Genomic DNA, 26,726 nt, shown 5'->3' with positions numbered 1-26,726 from the left:
AAACCAGCTATAATGGAAAAAAAATAAAAATAAAAAAATAAATTTGATCCTGGGTGTGGCTCTGGAGAAAAAAAAAGAATGGATAAACAGCAAGGTCCTACTGTACAGCACAGGGAACTATATCCAATCTCTTGGGACAGAACATGATGAAAAATAGTATTAAAAAAGAATGTATGTATTTACAACTGAGTCACTTTGCTGTACAGCAGAAATTGGCACAAGGTTGTAAATCAACTATATATATATATATATATATATATATATATATATATATATATATATATATTTTTTGTCTTTTTGCCTTTTCTTGAGGTGCTCCCACAGCATATGGAGGTTTCCAGGCTAGGGGTCTAATTGGAACTGTAGCTGCTGGCCTATGCCAGAGCGGATGCAATGCAGGATCCGAGCCACATCTGCAACCTATACCACAGCTCACAGCAACGCCAGATCCTTAACCCACTGAGCAAGGCCAGGGACTGAAACCACAACCTCATGGTTCCTAGTCGGATTCATTAACCACTGTGCCATGATGGGAACTCCTCAACTATATTTTAATAAAATTTTTTTAAATTTTTTAAAAAGAAAAAAATTGCAAAGATTGCAAAAAATGAATGGTTTTATCAAATTAATGAATGAAAGATGGGTAATACCTTGAATAACATACTAAGAAACTGATAAATGAAGGTAAGTCAGATTTTGATCAGTTCTCACTGAAGATGAAAACAGTCTACCATAATGATAATATAATTACAAAAGAGCAACTGGAAGCATCAAAGGATTAAGAGAGCCACATGGGAAGCTAGATGAAGCTCACAGTTAATTTTTGCAAAATATTCTAAAAGTCAATTATGATATGGGAGATATAACATGTATGTCATCATTTTGTTGGAAAAATTAAGCTGTCCTACTCCCCATGTTTACACTTTATTCTTGTAAGAATACATGCTTAAACGTAATTATGACCTACTTTTATTAAGCAAAATGAAATAAATTTATTTTCATAATTTATCATTTTTTCCTGAGGAAATCCCAATCTAACAATTATTTTTTACTACTTGCTCTGCCTTGTTTTAAAAATCAATTAATTTTATTATATTTATAATTGTACAACCATCATCATAACCCAATTTTACAGCACTTCCATTCCAAATCCCCAGCCCACCTCCCCCAACTTTGGTAACAATAACTTTTTCAAAGTCTGTGAGTTTCCATTCTGCAAATAAATTCTTTGCATACTTTTTTTAGATTCCACATATGAGTGAGAGCATATGATGTTTGCATTTCACTGCCTGCCTAACTTCACTTGGCATGATAATTTCTAGGTCCATCCATGTTGCTGCAAATGCCATTATTTCATTCCTTTTAATGGCTGAGTAATAATCCATTGTGTATATTTGCCACATCTTTATCCACTCCTCTCTTGATGACCATTTACGTTGATTCCATGTCTTACCTATTGCATATAGTTCTGCAATGACCATTGGGGTACATGTATCTTTTCAAGACCTGGTCTTCTCTAGATGGATGTCCAGGAGTGGGATTGTTGGATCAATGGTAATTCTATTTTTAGTTTTCTGATTAATGTCCATGCTGTTTTCCATAATGGTTGCACCAACTTACATTCACACCAGCAGTGTAAGAAAATCTACAGTGTAAGAGGATTTTCTCCACACCCTTTCCAGTATTTATTGTTTGTAGACTTTGATATTGGCCATTCTGGCTGGTGTAATGTGGTACCTCATAGTAGTTTTGATTTGCATTTCTCTAATAATTAGTGACATTGAACATCTTTTCCTATGTTTTTTGGTCATCTGTATGTCTTCTTTGGAGAATTGTCTGTTTAGATCTACTGCCCATTTTTTTGATGAAGTTTTTTTTTTTTTTTTTGGTATTGAGCTGTAGGAGATGTTTATATATTTTGGATATAAATCCCTTGTCAGTCACTTCATTTGCAAATATTTTCTCCCATTTTGTGGTTTGTCTTTTCTTTTTGTTTAGGGTTTCCTCTGCTGTGAAAAAAAATTTTAAGTTTAATTAGTTCCCATTTATTTTTGTTTTTATCGTCATTAATCTAGAAGGTAGATCTGAGAAGATATTGCAGTGGTTTATGTCAGAAAGTGTTTGGCCTATGTTTTCCTTTAAGAGTTTTATAGTAACCAGTCTTATATTTAGGTCTTTATTTGATACTCTGACTTTTTAAGTGGCCCTTCTTTTAGATACTTTTAGATACCAATAATCCTTTAATAATATGAAATCCTGTGTCATTTTTCATCCATCAGAGTATGCAAAAGTTTAAACAATGATAATATCCTGTGTTTGTAAGTGTATATGAGGAAGCAAGTACTATCATATACCTCTCAGAAAAAGGTAAAACAGTACAAACTTACTGAGGGCAGTATAACAATACATATCAAAACTTTATAATTTAACATTGTTTTGAATCAGTGATTCCACTTCTAAGAACATAATCCTTATAAATAGAGATATGAATAAAGATGCTCATTATGATGTTTATAATAGATAAGAATTAAACAACTATCAATGTCCAACACACCATTCTAAGTTCTTTACAAGAATTATCTCATTCACTCCTCAAAAATCTCTATAAATATAGTAGACAATATTAACTACATTTTTTTTGAAATGAGAATCCAGAAGCATAAGAAATTAAAAAACACTATAAAATCATACATATGCATATATTTTCTGTCAATGATCTTAGTTCATTTTTTAATAAATGAGCTATAATACAAATAAAGTATTTAAAAATTAAATATATAATTTGACTATATCGTAGGTTCTCAAAATGTGATATTGCATGTTCCATGATATATTTATTCCCATGCATCCTCAAGTTCTAAAATTTTTGAAACTATTTTTTTCCTTAAGAATTTTTGGGGAATTCCTGTTGTGGCTTATCAGTAACAAACCTAACTAGTATCCATGAGGATGTGGGTTTAATCCCTGGCCTCACTCAGTGGGTTAAGGATCCGGTGTTGCTGTGAGCCATGGTGTAGGTTGCAGATGTGGCTTGGATCTGGCATTGCTGTGGCTTTGGCATAGGTTGGCAGCTACAGCTTGGATTTGACTCCTAGCCTGGGAACTTCCATATGCCACAGGTGTGGACCTAAAAAGAAAAAAGAAAGAATTTTTGGTTTTCACTTCAGAGACGTTCTAACAGTTTCCTGAATTAACTGGATATGTGTCATAAGCTTTTAGTGTCCAAGTTAGTATTTATGTTTATAATCACATTGGTGCTCAGAGACCACATTAAAAAATGATTAATATTTCTTAAGCATGTATGGCTATATTAGGTTTGTATATCCTGATGTCAAAATATTAAGGGTCTTGCAACTCAGAGCTCACAATAAATTATTTTACCTTTTTTAAATACTTATCAGTATCTGAAATTTTTATTTTTTATCTACTTGGTTGCTTATATATTATCTGTGTCCCACCACTAGAATGTAAGCTCCAGGGGGGCAAGAATCTTGTTTGCCTTATTTGTTGTTGCACCCCAGAGAGCCTAGAATAGTAGTGCCTGGCATATAATGAACACTCAATATACTATAAGCTGAATGAAAAAATGAGAACCAGATTCTGATTTATTACTGGACTCTGGTGAAGACTGAATGTCAGGTGACCTTATGACCTGAACTTCATGACATGAATTATGTGCAATCAGATCCATGGATCTATACAGTACTCAATCATCAAGTGGAAGTATTGCATAGGATATTCATGGTAAGCCCACCTTAAAGGCCCTAATAAGTAGCACTAGCAATTTGCTTGCCCCCTGTGGAATACATTTTCTGTCACACTATTGTATCTCTCTCAGGTTGCACCAATCTACTTATGAGGTGTTGAACTAAGATGAATTAAGTTTTATATATATGGCTTTTTTATGATAATTCCTGCCCAAAGTGGACAGATGTGGCATCATAACCTCACTCAGGAGAAGTGAAGACCAACAGAGAAGAAAAAGACCCACAAAGGGCAGAGCTTTAAGAAGAATATATTCATGTTTATTTTGACTAGAAGGCAAAATAGCCTAAGGTCAGAGTATACACTCATTAATAAGCAGTCACTAACAGTCTGGTCAGAAAGTCAGGTATTTGAAAAGAATACAAATGATTAGAATTATTGAAGAAGGGGTAGAGGGTGAACTTTTCCAAATGGGCCCCAAATCATACCATAGTAAAGTCATATATTAATGCTTATCTGAAAGTTTCCACTGCAGCAAAAAATAAATTAAACTAAAATGAAATAAACACTCAGTTGGACAAGATGGCCTTTTCAGTAGCCCAGTGCTAGTTCAAGTGAGGTACCATTTTCTCAGACATGGTAGACATAGTGAGGAAGGCATTAGAGAATCTGCGTAGTTTGCAAATATCCAAATCCCCTAAATCAAGTATATACTGCCATTCTTTCTGTCAGGATATCATTTTTTTCCAAGTAGTTTTTTAACTTCTATATAAGAAATCATGTAGGGCTAAGAATTCAACAAGTATTTTAATTTAAGAAGTATAATCCACAGTGGAGTTCAATTGTCAGGTAGCTCCTTCCTACAGTTTTGCCAGTCATAAAAATCCTGAGTCAAGAATTTTAGGACTTAAGCTTTTAGTTCTCTTTCTTTAAATTATCCGTGAGACATCAGAAATACACACAGTATTTTGGGATCTCAATGTTTCTAATTTCCTTTACATTATTCCCTGGCAAATACTCCAGATGTTTGTCTTTAGTGGGTCCTGGTCTTAGGCCACCACATGCACTAAATTAATTAGCTGTTTTATCACTGCAAACTATAAGCTGAAATGTGGAGGAATGTTTAAAAACTTTATTCCTTATCTTAGCTAGATACCAATTCCAAATAACACATGTTTCCTTGAGATTTTGTTGCCTATGAGCCACTATTTAAGACTATTTTAGGGAGTCCCATTCATGGCTCAGCAGTTAATGAAACCAACTAGGATCCATGAGGATGCATGTTCAATCCCTGGCCTCAGTGAATTAAGGATCCTACATTGCTGTGGCTGTGGTGTAACTCTGATTCAACCCCTAGCCTGGGAAATTCCATATGCTGCAGGTATGGCCCTAAAAAGCAAAAAAAAAGACTATTTTACATATCATCATATGTTTTTTGGTTACAGATAATAGAATTAATTCTGGCTAACCTGATCAAAAGAATTTATTGGAAGGATCATGAGTCTCTAATGGAATTAAATAAAATCTAATCATCCAAATATCAGAAAATACAGGTAAAAAGAAAGTTCCCAAAATCTTTAGATGGAAAAAATTCCATAAAATTTCTCTGGCACTTTCACATAAGCATTGAACAGTGTAATAATGTAAATTTAAATATAACTGACTTAATCCTTGTGTTAAGGATCCAGCATTGCCATGAGCAGGTCACAGACGTGGCTCGGATCTGGTGTTGCTGTGGCTCTGGCATAGGCCAGCAGCTACAACTCCGATTAGACCCCTAGCCTGGGAGCCCCCATATGCCACAGGTGCAGCCCTAGAAAAGACAAAAAGACCAAAAAAAGTAAAAGGAACGTTTTTAAATAGACAAAAAAAATGTTAAAAGTAAGAAAATTATGAAAGAAAAATATCACTGGTTGGAGGCATATAGTAAATATAAGAAATCAACTACATATAAACCTAACATAAATGTTAAAAGACAAAAATCATCTATATCTAAAACAATCAACTAAGTAATACACAAAATTAAAATATGTGAAATATAAAGTCAAATCATGAAACATTGGGGATGGAGAGTAAACATGTAGTGCTTTGAGCATACAGTCAAACCTAAGTAACCATTGATTTAAAATAGACTTCTGTCTACATAGGTTTTTATATATAAGCCTCATGGTATCCACAAAGCAAGAACTTATAACAAATACACAAAAGATAAAGAGAAAGGAATAAAGACGGACCACTAAAGAAAGTCAGCGAATCACAAAGGTAAAGAACAAGAGAAGAAAGGAACAGAGAAGAAATACAAAAACAACCAGAAAACAATTAATAAAATGACAATAAGTACATAGCTGTCAATTATTACTTTAAATGTAAATGAAATAAATGCTCCAATAAAAAAACACATAGTGGCTAATGGAGAAAAAAACAAGATATATGTAAACCATATATATGCTGCCTACAAGAGAGTCACTTTGGATCTGAAGACACACAATGATTGAACTGAAAGGATAGAAAAAGATACTCCATGCAAATGTGGGGAAAAAAAGAAAACTGAGATGGCAATACTTACATTATATAAAATAGATTTAAAACAAAGAGTCTTACAAAGGACAAAGAAGACCATTACATAATCATTAAGGATACAATCCAACAAGAAGATATAGCAATTATAAATATATATGCATCAGCATAGGATCACCTAAAGATATAAAGCAAATATTAAATATAAAGGGAAAATTTGACAGTAACACCATAACAATAGGGGTCTTTCACACTACATCTATATCAATGGACAGATCATCCAAACAGAAAAATACTGGCCTTAAAGGGAACATTAGACTATATATATATATATATATATATATATATATATATATATATAGTCTATCCCAAAGCAGCAAAATACAGTCTTTTCAAGTATACATGGAACATCTCCAGGATAGATTACATGCCAGGAGACCAAACACGTCTCAATATCTCAATAACCAATATCTCAATAAATTTAAGAAGATTGAAAAAAATACAAAGCAAATTTTCAAACACAATGGTATAAGAGTAGATATCAACCACAATAAAAAACTAGAAACTAACAAGTATTGAGGCTAAATAATATGCCATTAAACAACTGATGGATTGCTGAAGAAATCAGGGAAGAAATAAAAAGATACCTGGGGACAAATGAAAATTTTAAAAATCTATGGGATGCAGCTAAATTACTTCAAAGAGGAAAGTTTATAGTGGTATAAATCAACCTCAGGAAGTAAGAAAAATCTTAAAAACAATCTAACATTTTACTTGGAGGAACAAGAAAAAGAAGAATATACAAAACCTGAAGTTAGTAAGTGGAAAGAAATCATAAAGATCAGACCAGAAATAAATGAAATAGGTACTGAAAAGATGTAGAAAAGGTCAATGAAACTAAGAGCTGATTCTTTGAAAAGATAAACAAAATTGATAAATCTTTAGGCAGACTTATCAAGAAAAAAGAGAGTTAACCCAAATTAATAAAATCAAAGCTGAAAGAAAAGGCATTACTACTGACACCTCTTCCTCCTTATGATCCTTTGACAAATACAAAAGATCATAAGATGTTATTACAAAAATTATACACCTATAAAATACACAATATAGAATAAATTCCTAGAAATGTAAAATCTCCCAAGATTGAATCAGGAAAAGAAAATATGAACAAATTACCAGTAATGTAATTGAATCAATAATTTTTTAAAAAATTCCCAAGGAAAAAAGTACAGAACCAGATGGCTTCACAGCTGAATTCTACCAAACATTTAAATATTGTTAACATCCATCTCAAACTCCAAAAAATTGAAGAGAAAGAAATTCTTCCAATATTATTCTACAAGGCCAGCATCTCCCTGATATAAAAACCATAAAATCACAGAAAAAGAAAATTACTGACCAACATCAACGATGAACGTAGATGCAAAAATCTTCAAAAAAATTATCAAATTAAATTCACTGATACATTAAAAGAATCATACACCATCTTCAAGTTGGATTACTCCAGATATGTAAGAATGGATTAATATCCTAAAATAAAATGACATGATACACCACGTTAAGAAAATGAAAGATAAAAATTGTGTAATCATCTCAAATGTTATAGAAAGAGCATTTGATAAAACTCAACATCCATTTAAGAAAAAAAAATTCCAAACACAATGGGTATAAACGGAACATAATTCAATATAACAAAAGCCATAAGTAACAAAACCACAGCTAAATAAATACTCAATGGTGAAAATCCAAAAACTTTTCCCCTAAGATCAGGAATAAGACAAGGATGCCCACTCTAGCCAGTTGTATTAAAAATAGAAGTTATAGCCTCAGCAATCACATAAGACAAAGAGATAAGTTCATCAAATTTGGACAGGAAGAAGCAAAACAGTCACTATTTGCAGATGATGTGATACTATATATACAAACCCCAAAGACTCCACCAAAGAAACTTTTAGAACTAATTAATGAATTCAGTGAAATCAAAGGTTATAAAATTAATGTATAGAAATGTTGTTTCTAGGAGATGGGATTAAGATGGCAGAATAGAAGGACTGGAGCTCAACTTCTCTCCTAAAAACAACAAAATTCACAACTAAAGGCTGAGGAATATTCAACAAAATGGACTGAAAACCTTAAGAAAGCTATCCTACTCCAAAAGAAAAAGAGAAGTCCACATCAAGAGGTAGGAGGGGCAATTATGTGATATAAGCAACCCCATAACTCCCAGGTGGAAAGACCCACAGATTGGAAACTAACTGGTTCACAGAGACTCACCTACAGGAGTGAGAGTTCTGAGCCCTGATTCAAACTCCCATGTGTGGGGATCTGGCACTGGGAGAAAGAGCTCCAGGAGCATCTGGCATTGAGGGCCAGTGGGGCTTGTGTGCAGGAGCTCCAAGGGACTGGGGGAAACAGAGACCCCATTCATAAAGGTGCACACAGACTTTCGCATGCACTGGGTCCCACGACAAAGCAAAGACTCCATAGGAATCTGGGTCAAACCTGACTGCAGTTCTTGGAAGACATCCTGGAAAAACAGGGGTGAATGTCTCTTATTGTGAGGGAAGGACATTGGAAGCAAAACCCTCAGGAATATTCAGCAGTGTGCCTTTCTCCAGAGGTGGTCATCTTGGGAAAATGTGGCCCCACCCATCAGTGCTGAAAAGCCCCACGACAAACAACAATCCAAGTGGGATCAGAGCCCTGCCCTTCAGTAAAAATGCTGCCTAAAGACCCCCCCAGGTCTTTAATCCCACCTCTAATTCTATCCAGAGACAAAGCCCCACCCATCAGGCTAAGAATCATATCCAACTACCAGTGAGCAAACATCTTCCTCCTATCAGGAAGCCTACAGCAAGCCCCCTTACAAATTTCAGCCACAAGGGAGGCAGACACCAGAAGTTAAAGAGGCTACAACTCTATTATCTGTAAAAAGATCACCACACCAAAAACCTATAACAAAGAAAATACAGAGAACTATAACTCAGATGAGGGAGAAAGGAAAAACCCCAGAAAATCAGCTAAATGAGGAAGAGATTCTCAGCTTCCAGGAAAAAGACTTTAGACTGTTGATGCTGAAAATTATGTAAGACATTGGAAATAAACTGGAGGCAAAGATGGATAACTTACAGGAAACAATGAGCAAAAACATACAAGATATAAAACTTAAACGAGAAGAGAGGCAAAGTACAATAACTGAAATAAAAAATTCACTAGAAGCAGCTAACAGCAGAATACAGGAGGCAGAAGGACGAATAAGCAAGGTAGAGGACAGATTAGTAGAAATTATGGATGTGGAACAGAAAAGAGAAAAAAGATTGAAAGCAAATGAAGAGAGTCTCAGAGAACTCTGGGACAATGGCAAATTCACCAACATCTGCATTATAGGAGTGCCAGAAGGAGAAGAGAGAGAGAAGAGGACAGAAAAAATATTCGAAGAGATAAAATCCAAAAACTTCCCTAACATGGGAAAAGGACCAATCACTCAAATCCAGGAAGCACAATGACTGCCGTATAAAATAAACACAAGGAGGAATACACCAAGACACATATTAATCAAACTGACCAAATTAAAGACAAAGAGGAAATCTTGAAAGCTGCCAGGGAAAGGAAACAAATAACATACAAGGAAACCCCAATAAGGTTATCATCAGATTTTTCAGCAGAAACTCTGCAGGCCAGAAGGGAGTGGCATGATACATTTAACATGATGAGAGGACAAAACCTCCAACCAAGATTACTTTACCCAGGAAGGCTCTCATTCAGATTTGAAGGAGAAAGCAAAAGCTTCACAGATAAGCAAAAGCTAAGAGAATTCAGCAACACTAAACCAGCTTTACAACAAATACTAAAGGAACTTCTCTAGGCAGAAAAGAAGATGTTGCAACCAGAAACAAAAATGCCGCAAATGAAAAGGCTCACCAGTAAAAGTATATACACAGTAAAGATACGAAATCATCCATGCACAATTATGCCACCAGAATCAGAAATCCTGACAAGAGGAGGGCACAAATGCAGGACACTGGAGATGCACTTGCAATTAAGAGACCAACAACTTAAAACAATCTCATATACATATAGACTCTTCTATCAGAAATTCAAGATAACTTCAACCCAAAAATCTACAATTGATACACAAACAAATAAGATAAATCAACTCAAATACAACACTAAAGACTGTCATCAAACCACAAGGGGAGAGAACAAGAGAAGGGAAGAAAAAAGAGCAACAAAAACAAATCCAAAGCAATTAATAAAATGGCTATAAGAACACACATCAGTAATTACCTTGAATGTTAATGGATTAAATGCCCTAACCAAAAGACATGGACTGGCTGAATGGACAAAAACAAGACCCATATATATTCTATCTTCAAGAGACCCACTTCACTTCTAGGGACACATACAAATTGAAAGGGAGAGGATGGAAGGCAATATTTCATGCAAACAGGAATGAAAAGAAAGCTGAAGTAGCAACACTCATATCAGACAAAATAGACTTTAAAATGAAGAATATTTTAAGGGACAAATAAGGTCACTACATAATGATCAAAGGATCAATCCAAGAAGATATAACAATTTTAAATATCTATGCACCAAACCTAAGTTCACCACAATATATAAGGCAACTCCTAAAAACTTTAAAGGAGAAATCAGCAATAACACAATCATAGTGGGGGACTTTAACACCCCACTTACAGCACTGGACAGATCAACCAGACAAAAAATCAATAAAGAAACACAGGCCCTGAATAAAACATTAGTCCAGATGGAATTAATAGATATTTACAGGACATTCCATCCAAAAGCAACAGAATACACATTCTTCTCAAGTGCACATGGAACATTCTCTAAGTTTGATCACATCCTGGGCTACAAATCCAACCTCAGTAACTTTAAGAAAATTGAAATCATATCAAGCATCTTTTCCAACCACAATGCTATAGGACTGGACATCAGCAACAAGAAAAAAAACTGCAAAAAACACAAACACGTGGAGACTCAACAACATGCTACTAAATAACCAATTGATCACTGAGGAAATCAAAGAGGAAATTAAAAAATACCTAGAAGCAAATGACAACAAAGATATGACACTCCAAACCTATGGGATGCAGCAAAAGCCGTTCTAAGAGGAAAGTTTATAGCAATACGAGCCCTCTTCGGGAAACAAGAAATAGCTCAAATAAACATAAACAAGCTAACTTTACATCTAAAGCAGCTCCAGAGAGAAGAACAGATAAGACCTAAAGTTAGTGGAAGGAAAGAAATCATAAAGATCAGAGCAGAAATCAATGAAAAAGAAATGAAAACAACCATAGAAAGGACCAAAGAAACTAAAATTTGGTTCTTTTAAAAGATCAACAAAATTGATAAACCCTTAGCCAGACTTATCAAGAATAAAAGAGAGAGGACTCAAATCAATAAAATTAGTAATGTAAAAGGGGAAATAACAACAGACATCACAGAAATACAAAGGATCATAAGAGACTACTATATGAAACTATACGTCAATAAAATGGAACACTTAGAAGAAATGGACAAATTCTTAGAAAGGTACAATCTTCCAAGACTAAATCAAGACGAAATAGAAAAGATGAATGGACCAATCACAGAAATGAAATGAAACTGTAATTAAAAAACTTCCAACAAACAAAAGTCCAGGACCAGAAGGCTTCACAGGTGAATTCTATCAAACACTTAGAGAAGAGCTAACATCTATCCTTTTGAACTATTCAAAAAATTGCAGAGGAAGAGACACTCCAAAACTCATTCTATGAGGCCACCATCACCCTGGTACCAAAACCAGACAAAGATTCCACAAAAAAAAAAACTACAGGCCAATTTCACTGATGAATATCAATGCAAAAATCCTCAACAAAATCCTAGCAAACAGCATCCAACAATACATTAAAAGGATTGTACATCATGATCGAGTGGGATTTATCCCAGGGATGCAAGGACTCTTCAATACCCACCTATCAATCAGTGTGACACACCACATTAACAAAGTGAAGATAAAAAAACCATATGATCCTCTCAATAGACGCAGAAAAAGCCTTTGACAAAATCCAACACCCATTTCTGATAAAAACCCTTCAGAAAGTGGGCACAGAGGGAACCTACCTCAACATCATAAAGGCAGTATATGACAAACCCACAGCCAACATCATTCTTAATGGTGAAAAGCTGAAAGAATTCCCGCTGAGATCAGGAACAAGATAAGGATGTCTGCTCCCGCCACTACTCTTCAAGATAGTTTTGGAAATCCTAGCCACAGCAATCAGAGAAGTAAAAGAAATAAAAGGAATCCAAATTGGAAAGGAAGAAGTAAACTATCCCTATTTGCAGATGACAAGATACTGTACATAGAGAATCCTAAAGACTCTACCAGAAAACTGTTAGAGCTCATCCATGAATTTGGCAAAGTCGCAGGATACAAAATCAATACACAGAAATCGACAGCATTTCTATACACCAACAATGAAAGAGCAGAAAGAGAAATTAGGGAATCCATCCCATTTACCATCACATCCAAAAGAATAAAATTCCTAGGAGTAAACCTACCTAAAGAGACAAAAGACCTGTACTCTGAAAACTCTAAGCCACTGAAGAAAGAAATCAAAGATGACACAAATAGGTGGAAAGACATACCATGCTCTTGGATAGGAAGGGTTAATATTATCAAAATGACTATACTACCTAAGGCAATCTACAGATTCAATGCAATCCCTATCAAATTACGAAGGACATTTTTCACTGAACTCGAACAAAATATTTTAAAGTTTGTTTGGAAGCACAAAAGACCCAGGATAGCCAAAGACATCCTGAAAAAGAAAAATGGAGCTGGAGGAATCAGGCTCCTGGACTTCACACTATACTACAAAGCAACAGTCATCAAAACCATATGGTACTGGCACAAAGACAGACATGCAGATGAGTGGAACAGGATAGAAAGCCCAGAATTCAACCCATGCACCTACAGCCAACTCATCTATGACAAAGGAGGCAAGAAGATACAATGGAGAAAAGAGAGCTTGTTCAATAAGTGGTGCTGGGAAAACTGGACAGCCACATGGAAAAAAATGAAACTAGAACACTCCCTAACACCATACATGATAATAAACCCCAAATGGATGAAAGACCTAGATATAAGACCAGACACTCTAAAACTCTTAGAGGAAAACATAGGCCAAACACTCGCTGACATAAGCAACTGCAAAATCTTCTCAGATCCACCTCTTAGGGTAATGACAGTAAAAACAACAACAAACAAATGGGACCCAATCAAACTTCAAAGTTTCTGCATAGCAAAGGAAACCCTAAACAACACAAAAAGACAATCCACAGAATGGGAGAAAATCTTTGCAAGTGAATCCACTGACAAGGGATTAATCTTCCAAAATTGATAAACTCCTTCTACTGCTCAATACCAAAAAAACAAACAACCCAATTAAAAAATGGGCAGAAGATTTAAACAGACAGTTCTCCGAAGAAGACATACAGATGGCCAAAAAACACATGGAAAGATGTTCAGCATCACTCATTATTAGAGAAATGCAAATCAAAACCACTATGAGGTATGACCTTCCACCAGCCAGAATGGCCATCATCAAAAATCTACAAACAATAAAGTGCTAGAGAAGGTGCGGAGAAAAAGGAACCCTATTGCACTGTTGGTGGGAATGAAAATTTGTGCATCCACTGTGGAAAACAGTAGGGAGATTCCTCAGAAAACTAAGCATAGAACTACCATTTGATCCAGGAATCCCACTCCTGGACATCTATCCAGAGAAAACCATGACTCGCAAAGACACATGTACTCCGATGTTCATTTCAGCACTATTTTCAATAGCCAAGACATGGAAACAACTTAAATGTCCATCAACAGAGGAGTGGATCAAGAAGTGGTACATATATACACAATGGAATATTACTCAGCCATCAAAAGAAACAAAATACCAGCATTTTTAGCAACATGGATGGACCTAGAAATTATCATGCTAAGTGAAATCAGTCAGAGAATAAGACACCAACATCAAACGATTTCACTGAATGTGGAATCTGAAAAAAAGACACAATGAAATTGGGAGCTTGGGCTTATCAGACACAACTTAGAATAGATTTACAAGGAGATCCTGCTGAATAGCATTGAGAACTTTGTCTAGATACTCATGTTGCAACAGAACAAAGGGTGGAGGAAAAAATGTAATTGTAATGTATACATGTAAGGATAACTTGATCCCCTTGCTGTACAGTGGGAAAATAAAAAAATTAAAAAAATAGAAATTTTCAGAACAGATAATTACTCACAGACTTTGAAAAATTTATGGTTTCCAAAGGAGACAGTTGGTGGGGTGGGGATTGTGCTTGGGTTGTGGGTTGGAAATCCTGTGAAATTGGATTGTGATGATCATTGTACAACTATAAATGTAATAAATTCACTGAGTAATAAAAAATAAAATAATATATATATATATGTGGTACATATACATGATGAATATTACTCAACCATTAAAAGGAAAGAAATAATGGCATTTTTAGCAACATGGATGGACCTAGAAATTATCATGCTATGTGAAGTCAGTCAATGAGACCAACATCAAATGCTATCACTTACATGTGGAATCTTATAAAAGGAAAGAATGAACTTCTTTGCAGAACAGATAATGACTCACAGACTTTGAAAAATTCACGGTTTCCAAAGGAGGGAGGTTGGGAATTGGGGAGATGTGCTCGGGGTGTGGGACTGAGATACTACAAAACTGGATTGTGCTGATAATTGTACAAATATAAATGTAATAAATTCATTGAGTAATAAAAAAAGAATGTGGGGAAAAAAGAATATATCACAAAGAAAAGACATTCTTTTAAATAAATGATGCTGTAAAGAATCATTTCTGCTCTACATACTCTGCTCTACAGTAGAAATTGACAGAACACTGTAAATTATTATGGAAAAATAAAAATCATATAAACTTTAAAAAAGTGATACTGGGTACTGGACTGCTCCATGTGGAAGAATGAGATTAGAATATTTTCTAATACCATTTACAACAATAAACTCAAAATATATTAAAAATGTACATGTAAAACCTCAAAACATGAAACTCTAGAAGAGATCACAGGAAGAACATTCTTTGACATAAATTGTAGCAATTTTTTTTTGGATCTGTCTCCACAGACAAAGGAAGCAAAAGCAAAATTAAACAAATGGGACCTAATTAAACTTAAAAAATTTACCACAGCAAAGGAAACCATTGATGAAATTTAAAAAAACAACCTAAAAAATAACGGAAAATATTTGCAAATGCTATGGCAGGTAAGTGGATAATATACAAAACATATGAAAACTCATACAACTCAATATTAAAAAAAAAGCCATTTAAAAAATGGGCAGTAGACCTGAATATACATTTTTATAAAGATGACATGCAGATGGCTAACAAGCACATGAAAAAATGTTAATCTTTGCTAATTATTAGAGAGATGTAAATTAAAACAACAATGAAATATCATTTCACAACTGTCAAAACTGCTATCAATACAAAGCCTACCAATAGGAGTTCCTATTGTGGCTCAGCAATAACAAATCCAACTAGTATCTATGAGGATGCAGATTCAATCCTTATCCCCTCTCAGTGGGTTAAGGATTTGATGTTGCCATGAGCTGCAGTATAGGTTGTATATGCAGCTTGGACCTTGAGTTGCTGTGGCTGTGGTGTAAGCCAGCAGCAGCAGCCATGATTCAAACCCTAGCCTGGAAACTTCCATATGCCATGGGTGTGGCCCTAAAATGAAAAAAAAAAATAAAGCCTGCAAATAACAAACGTTGGTGATGATGCAGATAAAAAGGAGCCTTTCCACACTGTTGGGGAGAATGTAAATTGATGCAGCCATTATGAAAAAGAGCATGGAGTTTCCTCAAAAAACAAAAAATAGAACTACCTTATAAGATCCATCATTTCTGCTGCTGGCTATACATCCAAAAATAAAAAACAAAACACTAATTCAAAAAGATGCATGCATCCCAATGTTCATAGAAGTATTATTTACAATACTGAAAATATGGAAGCAACCCGTGTCCATCAACAGATGAATGAATAATTAATAGATGCAAACTATTGCCTTTGGAATGGATAAGCAATGAGATCGTGCTGTATAACACTGGGAACTATAGCTAGTCACTTATGATGGAGCATGATTATGTGAGAAAAAAGAATGTATACATGTATGGGTGACTGGGTCACCTTGCTGTATAGTAGAAAATTGACAGAACACTGTAAACCAGCCATAATGGGAAAAAATCATTATTAAAAAACAGATGAATGAATAAAGATGTCATATATATATATATATATATGATATATATATATATAACATGGAATAGTACTCAACCTTAAAAGAGAATGAAATTCTGCCATTTGCAACAATATGGATGGACCTAGAAAGTATTATGTTTAGAGAAGTCAGACTGAGAAAGAAACATTGTATATTATCACTTACATGCAGAATCTAAAAGTTAAAACAAATGAATGTACACAACAAAACAGAAACAGACTCAGAGGTATAGAAAACAAACTAGTGGATACCAGGGGGAAGAGGGGAGGGGAAAAAGGCAAGATAGGGAAATGGAATTAAGAGTACAAACTACTATGTATAAAATAGAAAAGCAATATATACTGTACAGCACAGGGAAAAAAAGCCATTGTTTTTTAACCATTTTAAATGGAGATTGGACTACAAAAATATTAAATCAATATGCTGTATACCTGAAACTAACATAATATTGTAAATCAACTATATTTCTTTTTTTTTTTTTTTTTTGTCTTTTTGCTATTTCTTGGGCCGCTCCTGTGGCATATGGAGGTTCCCAGGCTAAGGGTCGAATCGGAGCTGTAGCCACCAGCCTACGCCAGAGCCACAGCAATTTGGGATCCGAGCCGCTCTGCAACCTACACCACAGCTCATGGCAACGCTGGATCATTAACCCACTGAGCAAGGGCAGGGATCAAACCAACAACCTCATGGTTCCTAGTCAGATTTGTTAACCACTACGCCACGACGGGAACTCCTATATTTCAATTACTTAAAAAAATGAGGTAAAATTCACAAGTCTTTTGACAAAAATCATAAATGTTTAGATCTTCAATTATACACTTACTCCTTTCAACAATATACTAACTTAGACATTATGTGTGAACATGCACTAAAATTACTGGTAGATTTAAGAAGAGGATGGAATTAAAGGGTTTATAAGAGAAGAGAAAAAAAATTGTATTTAAACATTTTCATTAGCAATTCAATTTTTTTTTTTTTTCTTTTGTCTTTTGAGGGTCGCACCAGCAGCATATGGAGGTTCCCAGGCTAGGGATCGAATCGGAGCTGTAGCAGCTGGACTACACCAGAGCCACAGCAACGTGGGATCTGGGCCACATCTGCAATCTACACCATAGCTCATGGCAATGCTGGATCCTTAACCCACTGAGCAAGACCAGGGACCGAACCCGCAACCTCACGATTCCTTGTCGGATTCATTAACCACTGTGCCATGACAGGAACTCCTTAGCAATTCAATCTTTAGACATTAATACATCCTAAACTTCTGAGCCTTTAAAACTTTTTTAATAATTCTAAGTTATTTTATGCTATTTTATTTTTAATATTTGTTTAAAGTTGCCTACCTTTACAAATGTAATAATGAAATTAAAATCCCTACTTTATTTCTCCATATGTTTATTTATTTATTTATTGCTTTTTTTTTTTTTAAGGGCTGCACCAGCGGCATATGGAGGATCACAAGCTAGGGTTCCAATCAGAGCTACAGCTGCCAGCTTATGCCAGAGCCACAGCAATGCAGGATCTGAGCTGTGCCTACACCACAGCTCATAGCAACACCATATCTTTAACCCACTGAGCAAGGCCAGGGATCAAACCCACATCCTCAAGGTTCCTAGTCGGATTCGTTTCTGCTGCACCACAATGGGAACCCCATTTTTTGTTTTTTGCTTTTTTAAAAAATTTCTCCATATGTTTAGAGAATAACAAAACTTTCTCTTGTATTCAACTTCAAACAATTTATGGGAGAAAATTTTTAAACCAATTCTAGTGAATAAGGTAAGACTACTAGATAGCTTGTGTTTATCCTAATAGTGGGAATGTGCAGTTTTTCTGGCTTTGAATTATATACCCCAATTCAAAATTAAATTATTTTGTTACCAACTTCCTCTCATCCTGAAGTATTATATTGATTTTTGCATAAAAGGTCAGTATTCCCTGTCATTTTCTCTGTAAATGCTTTTTATATTTCAAAATATATTGAAATTAAAGACTGTCTCAAGTGTGTTTGGTTAAAAGACAATGACAGAATCAAATGTCTTTTGTTTAAAACAGATTGAATATTTAAAAAGACATTGCTAAGGATAAAAGTAATATTGATATTGCTGATTTAATATCATTACTTGTAATTGGTCTTTTCCTATTTTCTATTTATTTCTGGTTCATTTTGAGATACTATGTATCTCTAAGAATTTGTCCATTTCTTCTAGGTTGTCCATTTTATTGGCATGTGGTTGTTCATAGTAGTATTTTATGACTCTTTGCATTTCTGTTGTGTGAGTCATAACTTCCACTTTTTTACTTCTCATTAATTTGAGCCCTCTCCATATATATTTCTTTTTTTTAATTTTCTCAAAAATTTAGAGAAGAGTTAACACCTGTATTTCTAAAGTGAGTCAAAAAAACTGAAAGGAAAAAAAGCTATTGAACTTATTCTGTGAAGCCAGCATCATCCTGATACCAAAATCAGACAAAGATAGTCCCCCCCCAAAAAAAAATTATAGGCTCTTCCAGGGTTAGTACCTAGAAGCATTCAGAATAGTCCAACATTTGACATACCATTGCAGTCTGTCCTAAAATACAGCCTCTAACAAAAAGAGACTGTCCAAAAACCCTGGTAATACAATTGTTTATATTAAACCAATAAAGTTGGGAAATCATCAAAATCCACATGTGGCTTGTACCCATCATTGAGGAGTTCATGCGGTGAGACCTAAGGTTCTTATGAGGTTGTCTAAAATATGTTGGCTGGGCCTGTGGTAGTTCCATGTATGCTAAATGTGTCTGTGACAGGATGAAGTGTGCTTTACTTATGGAGGAACATAAAATTCTTATGAAAGTATTTAAAGCACAAGCAGAGTCAGAGGTAAATGCTAAAATGCATGTTTTTGTCCATACACCTAAAGCAATCTACAGATTTAATGTAGAAAAATCCAAAAATTTATATGGAACCATAAAAGACCCAGAATTTCCAAAGCAATCCTGGGGGGGGAGGGTACTAGGAGGCATAACTCTCTGAGACTGGAGACAATATCACAAAGCTGCAGTAGACAAAACTGTATGGTATTGGTACAAAAAAAAAAAAAGACGTAGAGATCAATGGAACAAAATAGAGAACCCAGAAATAAACCCAGAAACATAATCTCCTACAAAGGAGGCAAGTGGTGCTAGAAAACTGAACAGCCACATGTAAATCAACGAAACTAGAACACATTTTCACACCATGCACAAAAATAAACTCAAAATGGTTTAAAGACTTAAATATAAAGCATGACACCATAAAACTCATAGAAGAGACCATATACAAAGCATTCTCTGGCATAAAACTTATCAATATTTTACTAGGAGTTTCTGACTTGGGTCATGGTAACAAACCTGACTAGTACCCATGAGGACCTGGTTTTGATCCCTGGCCTTTCTCAGTGGGTTAAGGATCCAGCATTGCTGTGAGCTTTCAGATAGGTTGCAGATGTGGCTCAGATCCCACTTTGCAGTGGCTGTGGTGTAGGCCAGCAGCTGCAGCTCTGATTCAACCCCCAGCCTGGGAACTTCCATATGCCATGGGTGCTGGCCTAAAAAGACAAAAAAAAAAAAAAAAAGAAGAAGAAATATTTCGTTATGTCAGTCTCCCAAGGCAATAGAAATAAAAACAAAAATAAACAAATATGACCTAGTCAAACTTTTAAGCTTTTGCACAGAAAGGAAACCATAAAAAAAGAAACAAACAAACCCAAAAAAGGAAAAGACAAACTAGTTTGGGAGAAAATGGTTGCAAACAAAGCAACCAATGAGGGCTTAATTTCAAAAATATGCAAATAACTCATACAACTCAACAATAATAAAAAAAAAACAAACCAATCAAAAAATGGTCAGAAGACCTAAATAGACATTTCTCCAAAGAAGACATATGGATGGCCAATAGGCACATGAAAAATTGTTCACTATCACTAATTATTAGAGAAATGCAAATCAAAATTACAATGAGGTACCACCTTATACTTGTCAGAATGGCCATCATTAATAAGTCTGCAAATAACAAACACTGGAAAGGGTGTGGAGAAAAGGGAACACTCCTGCACTGTTGGTGGGAATATAAATTGGTACAACCACTATGGAAAACAGTATGGAGGTTCCTAAAAAACTAACCATAGAACTACCATATGATCCAGCAATCCCACTCCTGGTCATCTATCTAGATAAAACTATCATTCAGAAATATACATGCAGGAATTTTCATGTGACACAGCAGGTTAAGAATCCAGCATTGTCACTGTAGTAGATGGGGTTCCTGCTATGGCATGGGCTCAATTCTGACTTGGAAATTTGTACATGTTTCAGGCACAGCCAAAAAAAAAAGAAAGAAAACTTCATGAAAAGATACATGCACCCCTATGTTCAGAGCAGCACTATTCATGATAACTAAGATATAGAAACAACATATATCCATCAACAGATGAATAGATTAAGAAGATATTGTACATATATACAATGGAATACTACTCAGCCATAAAAAAGATTGAAATAATGCCATTTATAGCAACATGGATGCAACTCGAGATTATCATACTAAATGGAGTAAGTCAGAGAGAGAAAGGAAAATATCATTATATCCCTTAAATGTGGAATCCAAAATTTGTCACAGATGAACCTATCTACAAAAAAGAAACAGACAGACATAGAGAATAGACTTGTGGTTGCCAAAGGGGAGGTGGGAGGGAGTGGGATGGACTGGGAATTCAGAGATAGTAGATGCAATCTATCACATTTAGAATGGGTAAACAACAATGTTCTACTGTATAGCACAGGGAACTATATCCAATCTCCTAGGACAGACCATGATGGAAAATAATATTTAAAAAAAATAATGTATGGAGTTCCCATCGTGGCTCAGTGGTTAACGAATCCGACTAGGAACATGAAGTTTCTGGTTTGATCCCTGGCCTCGCTCAGTGGTTTGAGGATCCAGCATTGCCATGAACTGTGATGTAGGTCACAGACACAGCTCGCATCCCGTGTTGCTGTGACTCTGGCATAGGCTGGCAACTAGAACTCCAATTAGACCCCTAGCCTGGGGACCTCCATATGCCATGGGTGCAACCCTAGAAAAAGACCAAAAAAAAGTATGTATATGTATGATTGAGTATACTTTGCTATACAGCTGAAATTGGCACAACATTGTAAATCAACTATAGTTTAATAAAAAATAAAATAAAATAAAGTAAAAATTATACATTTGTTTAATAAAACTTTAATCCAAAACAAAGCTAGTATGCCTAATTTACATATAGATTATTATATACAGCTATCCACAATAAACTTACATACCTAAAAATGAGTCAGAGATCAATGGATAATTTTTTGGCCATGCCCTTGGCATGCAGAAGTTCCCCAGCCAGGGATCCATGACAGGCCACAGCAATGACTTGAACCACAGCAGTGACAGTGCCAGACCCTTAACTGCTAGGCCACCAGGGAACTCCTGGATAAATAGATTTTTGATAAATCATAGACATTATCATTTTTGTTCCAAACAAAACATTTGCAGCTACTTCAATTAATTGTAAATATACTTACTAAGATAATAAGTTTTTATTGTACCCTAAAAGTTTTGCAAATGAGATTTCTTTTCCCACTCATATTGAAAAGGAATTCCTGCCATAGCACAGTGGGTTAAAAATCTGACTGCAGTGGCTTAGATTACTGCAGATGCAGCGGTTCAATCCCAGCCAAGCACAGTGGGTTAAAGGATTTGGCATTGCTGCAGCTGCAGCATAGGTCAAGGCCACAGCTCAGATTCAATCTCTGGCCCAGGAATTTGCATATGCCATGGGTGCAGCCATCAAATAAAATTTTATTTTATTTATTTTTTTTTAATTTTTTTGTCTTTTGTCTTTTTAGGGCTGCACCCATGGCATATGGAGGTTCCCAGGCTAGGGGTCTAATCAGAGCTACAGCTGCTGGCCTACACCACAGCCACAGCAACACCAGATCCAAGCTGCATCTGTGAACTACACCACAGCTCATGGCAATGCCAGATACTTAACCCACTGAGTGAGGCCAGGGATCGAACCCAAAACCTCATGGTTCCTAGTTGGATTCGTTTCTGCTGTGCAGTGACAGGAACTCCTCTGATAAAATTTTTAAAAAGATTTATCTGAATGAAAATGTTTATGAAGATAACATCTCACTGTGTTGGATAATAGATGTTCAAAAGATATAGTATGGGATTTCACATCTTAGATTATAATAGTTTAGCTTTTCAATGTCAGAAATTTATTACTTACTATATAAGAAAAAGAATAAAGGGGAAATTGCAATGATGGAATAAAATTTTTAATTCAAATGAAACAACTGGTAAGCTCAATTAAATAGTGCTTCATCTACAATTTACATAAAAAGAAAGATAACTAGTAAACAATATCATGCCAGAACTATAAATTTCAAAATAATTCATTTTTCAAGAATGTCATTTGGGTTCACAGAGATAAAACTTCAAATTTCTCTACTCTAAAATGAGGTTTGATGTTCACATATTCATCTTAAAACACTAGAATAATCTCAATCATGTTTGTTAAAATGTTTTAGTATCACATGTTCTATTGTATTTAACTCCTGAAAATTTACATCAAATTTCACTCCAAAATTTTTGGCAACCAAAGCAAGGAAAAAACAAGTGCAAATTTGATATTTATTTTTAATTTTACTTAACTTTATTATTTTCTTTCAACATAGCTCTCTGAGGAGGTTCTGATGGTATAGTGTGTTAAGAATCTGAATGCTGTGGCTCAGGTCTCTGTGGAGGTACAGGTTCAATCCCCAGCCTGGCACAGTGGGTTAAAGGATCCAGCATTGCTCTCTATAAACATTTCATCCAATTATGTTATCTAATCACCATTTTATTTATTTAATGCTAAGATGCTGAAATGTGTAGTGTGCATAGTGTATGGCAAAAACATCCACTATGACATATGTACAAAAAAATAAAAAGAAAAATTAAAGAATTTAAGAACAAGATTTCTAATAATACCACAAATTATTAATTGTTCAGGCTCACACATTTAGTTGTCATAAACAACCTTGGGTGAGTTTTGTTCCCCCAAAAAAACTTCTCTTTAATTTTGAATTTTATTTTTTTACTATTGTAATCACAAGTTGGTCCCAGCATATGAAATGGGTTATTCTTAACTTTTTCAAAATGATAGAGACATAATTTAAAGCCAAAAGGAATAATTTTTTTCAATTGAGGCAAAGTTAATAAAATTTACCATTTCATTCAATACATTCAAAATATTTTACACCCAGTTCCAAACTATTTTCATCACCATCAAAACCAAAAAAAAAAAAAAATAAGCAAACAAAGCCATCAAGCTGTCACACCACTTTAGTAGTCAGAATTTGTTTCCCCACCATCAATGCCTGGCAAGCACCAGTCAGCTTTCTGACACTATGGATTTACCTATTTTGGATATTTCTTATAGTAGAATCATAGAGTACATGATGTTTCCTGCCTTATCTAAGTCACTTAGCATACTTTTTCTAGTTTTTTGCTGAGATATAATTGATGTATAATATTGTATTAGGGTTAAGGATCTGACATTGTTGAGAGCTATGGTGAGGTCACAGACATGGCACAGATCTGACATTGCTGTGGTTATGGCGTAGGCTGGCAGCTGCAGATCCAAGTCGATTCCTTGCCTGGGAACTTCCATATGCTAAAGGTGGAACCCTAAAAAGCAAAAAAAAATGTATTAGCCTATGGTGTGAAACATAATGATTTGATATATGTATATGTTGCAAAATATTAACTAGTTAACATCCATCATATCACATGGTTACAATTTTTTCTTACAATGAGCACTTTTAAGACCTACTCTTTTAGCAACCTTCAAATATACAGTACAGTGTTGTTAAATATAGTCACCATGCTGTACATTATATCCCAATGACTTATAAGTTTGCATATTTTAAAGCAATTTTATTGAAGTTGATTACAATGTTGTACCAATTTCATATAGTATACGTCTTTCTCTTTCTGACTTACTTCACTTAGTATGATAATCTCTAGCTGCATCTGGGTATTTGTAACTTTTAAATTATTAAATAATTATAGAGTCAGAGGAAGTTGCAAAACTAATACAGAGATATCCAATGCCCCCTTCAACCAGTTTCCCTTAGGGTAGGAAACCAGGAAATTGACATTGATGCAATCCACAAATCTTTACATTTCGCCAATTTTATATGTGCTTGTTTGTGTGTGTGTAAAACTTTATCATGTATAGATGTTTGTAACCATCACCACAATCAAGATACAGAACTATCCTACCACCACAGAGATATGTCATGCTATCCCTTTACAGTCACACTAACCCCACTTTCTTCCCCCCTCATCCCTAATTTCTGACAATCACTTTCTTCTAGCAATTTTCTATTGCATAATCTCTTCCTTTCTTTCTGAATCTTCAATGATACTTATCTTTTTTTTGTCTTTTTAGGGCCACACCTGTGGCATACAAAGGTTCTCAGGTTAGGGGTCTAATCGGAGCTACAGCTGCTGGCCTATGCCACAGCCACAGCAATGCCAGAGCTGAGCCATGTCTGCAAACTACACTACAGCTCATGGCAACACTGGATCCTTAATCATGGATCAAATCCACAACCTCATGGTTCCTAGTAGGATTCATTTCCCCTGAGCCACCAGGGGAGCTCCTGATACTTATGTTATCTTTTGTGTTTGTCCCACAGGTTTCTAAGGCTCTTATTTATTTTTTATTTGCTTTCTCTCTGTTGTTCAAATTGGATAAATTCTCTTGTTCTACCTTCAAGTTGACTGATTCCTTTCTCTGTCTTCATTTTGTTATTGAAACCATCCCTTTTTTTTGTGTCAGTTATTGTATTTTTCTGTTCTGAAATTCCATGTGTAATCTTTGTCAGTGTCTGTTGCCTGATGATTGTCTTGTCTTATTTAAGTTATAGTTGTCCTGATTCTTCATGTTGGGATTATATTGTGACACTGGATTCTATTTCTTTTTTTTTCTTCTTTCTTTTCTTTTTTCTTTTTTTTTTTTTTTTGCAGTCAATCATTTTCTTTGAATGTAGTGTGCAGATCCAGCTGAGGCTGAAAATTCAGCTTTCCATTCAGCTATGTTGATTACTGTCTGGCAAAAGAAGAACAATGATTTGTACCACCTTGTTGCTGCCGGGTGGGAGCTGGAAATTCAGATTTACACTGGGTGACCTGGGAGACTGGAGGAACAGGGTACCCACTAGCACTGCCTAATACACCTCATTAACTCCCCACTTTATTTTTCCCTAAGTGCCAGGGTCCTTAGCCAGTCTGAACCCTTTTGGCTTACACATGTGTTTGTTTTGTTATGTCCAGGCCTTTTTAATTGTAAAAGAGAGGTCTAGTAAAGAGTTGAACTACTCCATTTTGGCTGGAACTGGAAGTCTCAACATTTAAATTTAATAATTGATACAGATTATATGAGTACCAAAAATATAGATATTTAATTAATTAGAATATTCTTATCTCCAACCATTCTGGATATACTGGAATTTACTAAGTTGAATTAATATAGTTAAACATTTCAAAGTGTCTTCCTCCTTTAAAATGATAGATTCTAAAAGCTATCATTGTAGGCAGCCTCTAACAAGGCCCACAATGATCTCCATTTTCTGATAAGCATATCCTTACATGTAATCTCCTGGGCTGGACTTAATGCATTGCTTCTAACAAACAGGATACAGAAAAAGTGATGGGATGTCACTTCCAAAATTAGGTTAGGAAGAAATTGTGGCTTCCATCTTGTTACCTTTTCCTCAATCTATATTATTTGCTCTGAGAGAGAAGCCAAATACCATGTTTTGAGCAGCCCCATGAAAAGGCTCATATGGCAATAAACTGATATCTCTAGCCAACAACTAGTAAGAACCTGAGGTCTGCCAAGAATATTTTGAGTGAGACTAAAAGCAAATCCTCCCCCAATCAAGCCTTAAAATGACAGCAGCCACAGACAACATTTTGAATGCAGTCTTGTGAAAATCCCTGATCCAAAGGTGCCCAGCTAGACTGAGCTTTGAATCCATACCCTTGAATCCATTCATGCCATACAGAAACTGTGGCATGAATGTTTGTTTAGGCATCTAAATTTTAGAGTAATTTGTTA

The 26,726-nt window shown here is 35.1% G+C and overlaps 1 pseudogene; it reads left to right on the top strand.

Moving 5' to 3' along the window:
* The first annotated feature begins 7,632 nt into the window (after positions 1 to 7,632).
* Positions 7,633 to 25,794, top strand: LOC100521056 (large ribosomal subunit protein eL34 pseudogene; annotated as a pseudogene).
* The last annotated feature ends 932 nt before the right edge of the window (positions 25,795 to 26,726 follow it).

The sequence above is a fragment of the Sus scrofa genome, chromosome X, assembly GCF_054392235.1.
Source record: "Sus scrofa isolate SSC_HxYL_T2T_F1_AM1 chromosome X, Sscrofa_HxYL_maternal_Yorkshire_Landrace_v2.0, whole genome shotgun sequence".
NCBI lineage: Eukaryota > Metazoa > Chordata > Mammalia > Artiodactyla > Suidae > Sus > Sus scrofa.
The sequence above is the reverse complement of the archived record's forward strand: the minus strand, read 5'-3'. Positions and strand labels throughout refer to the sequence as shown.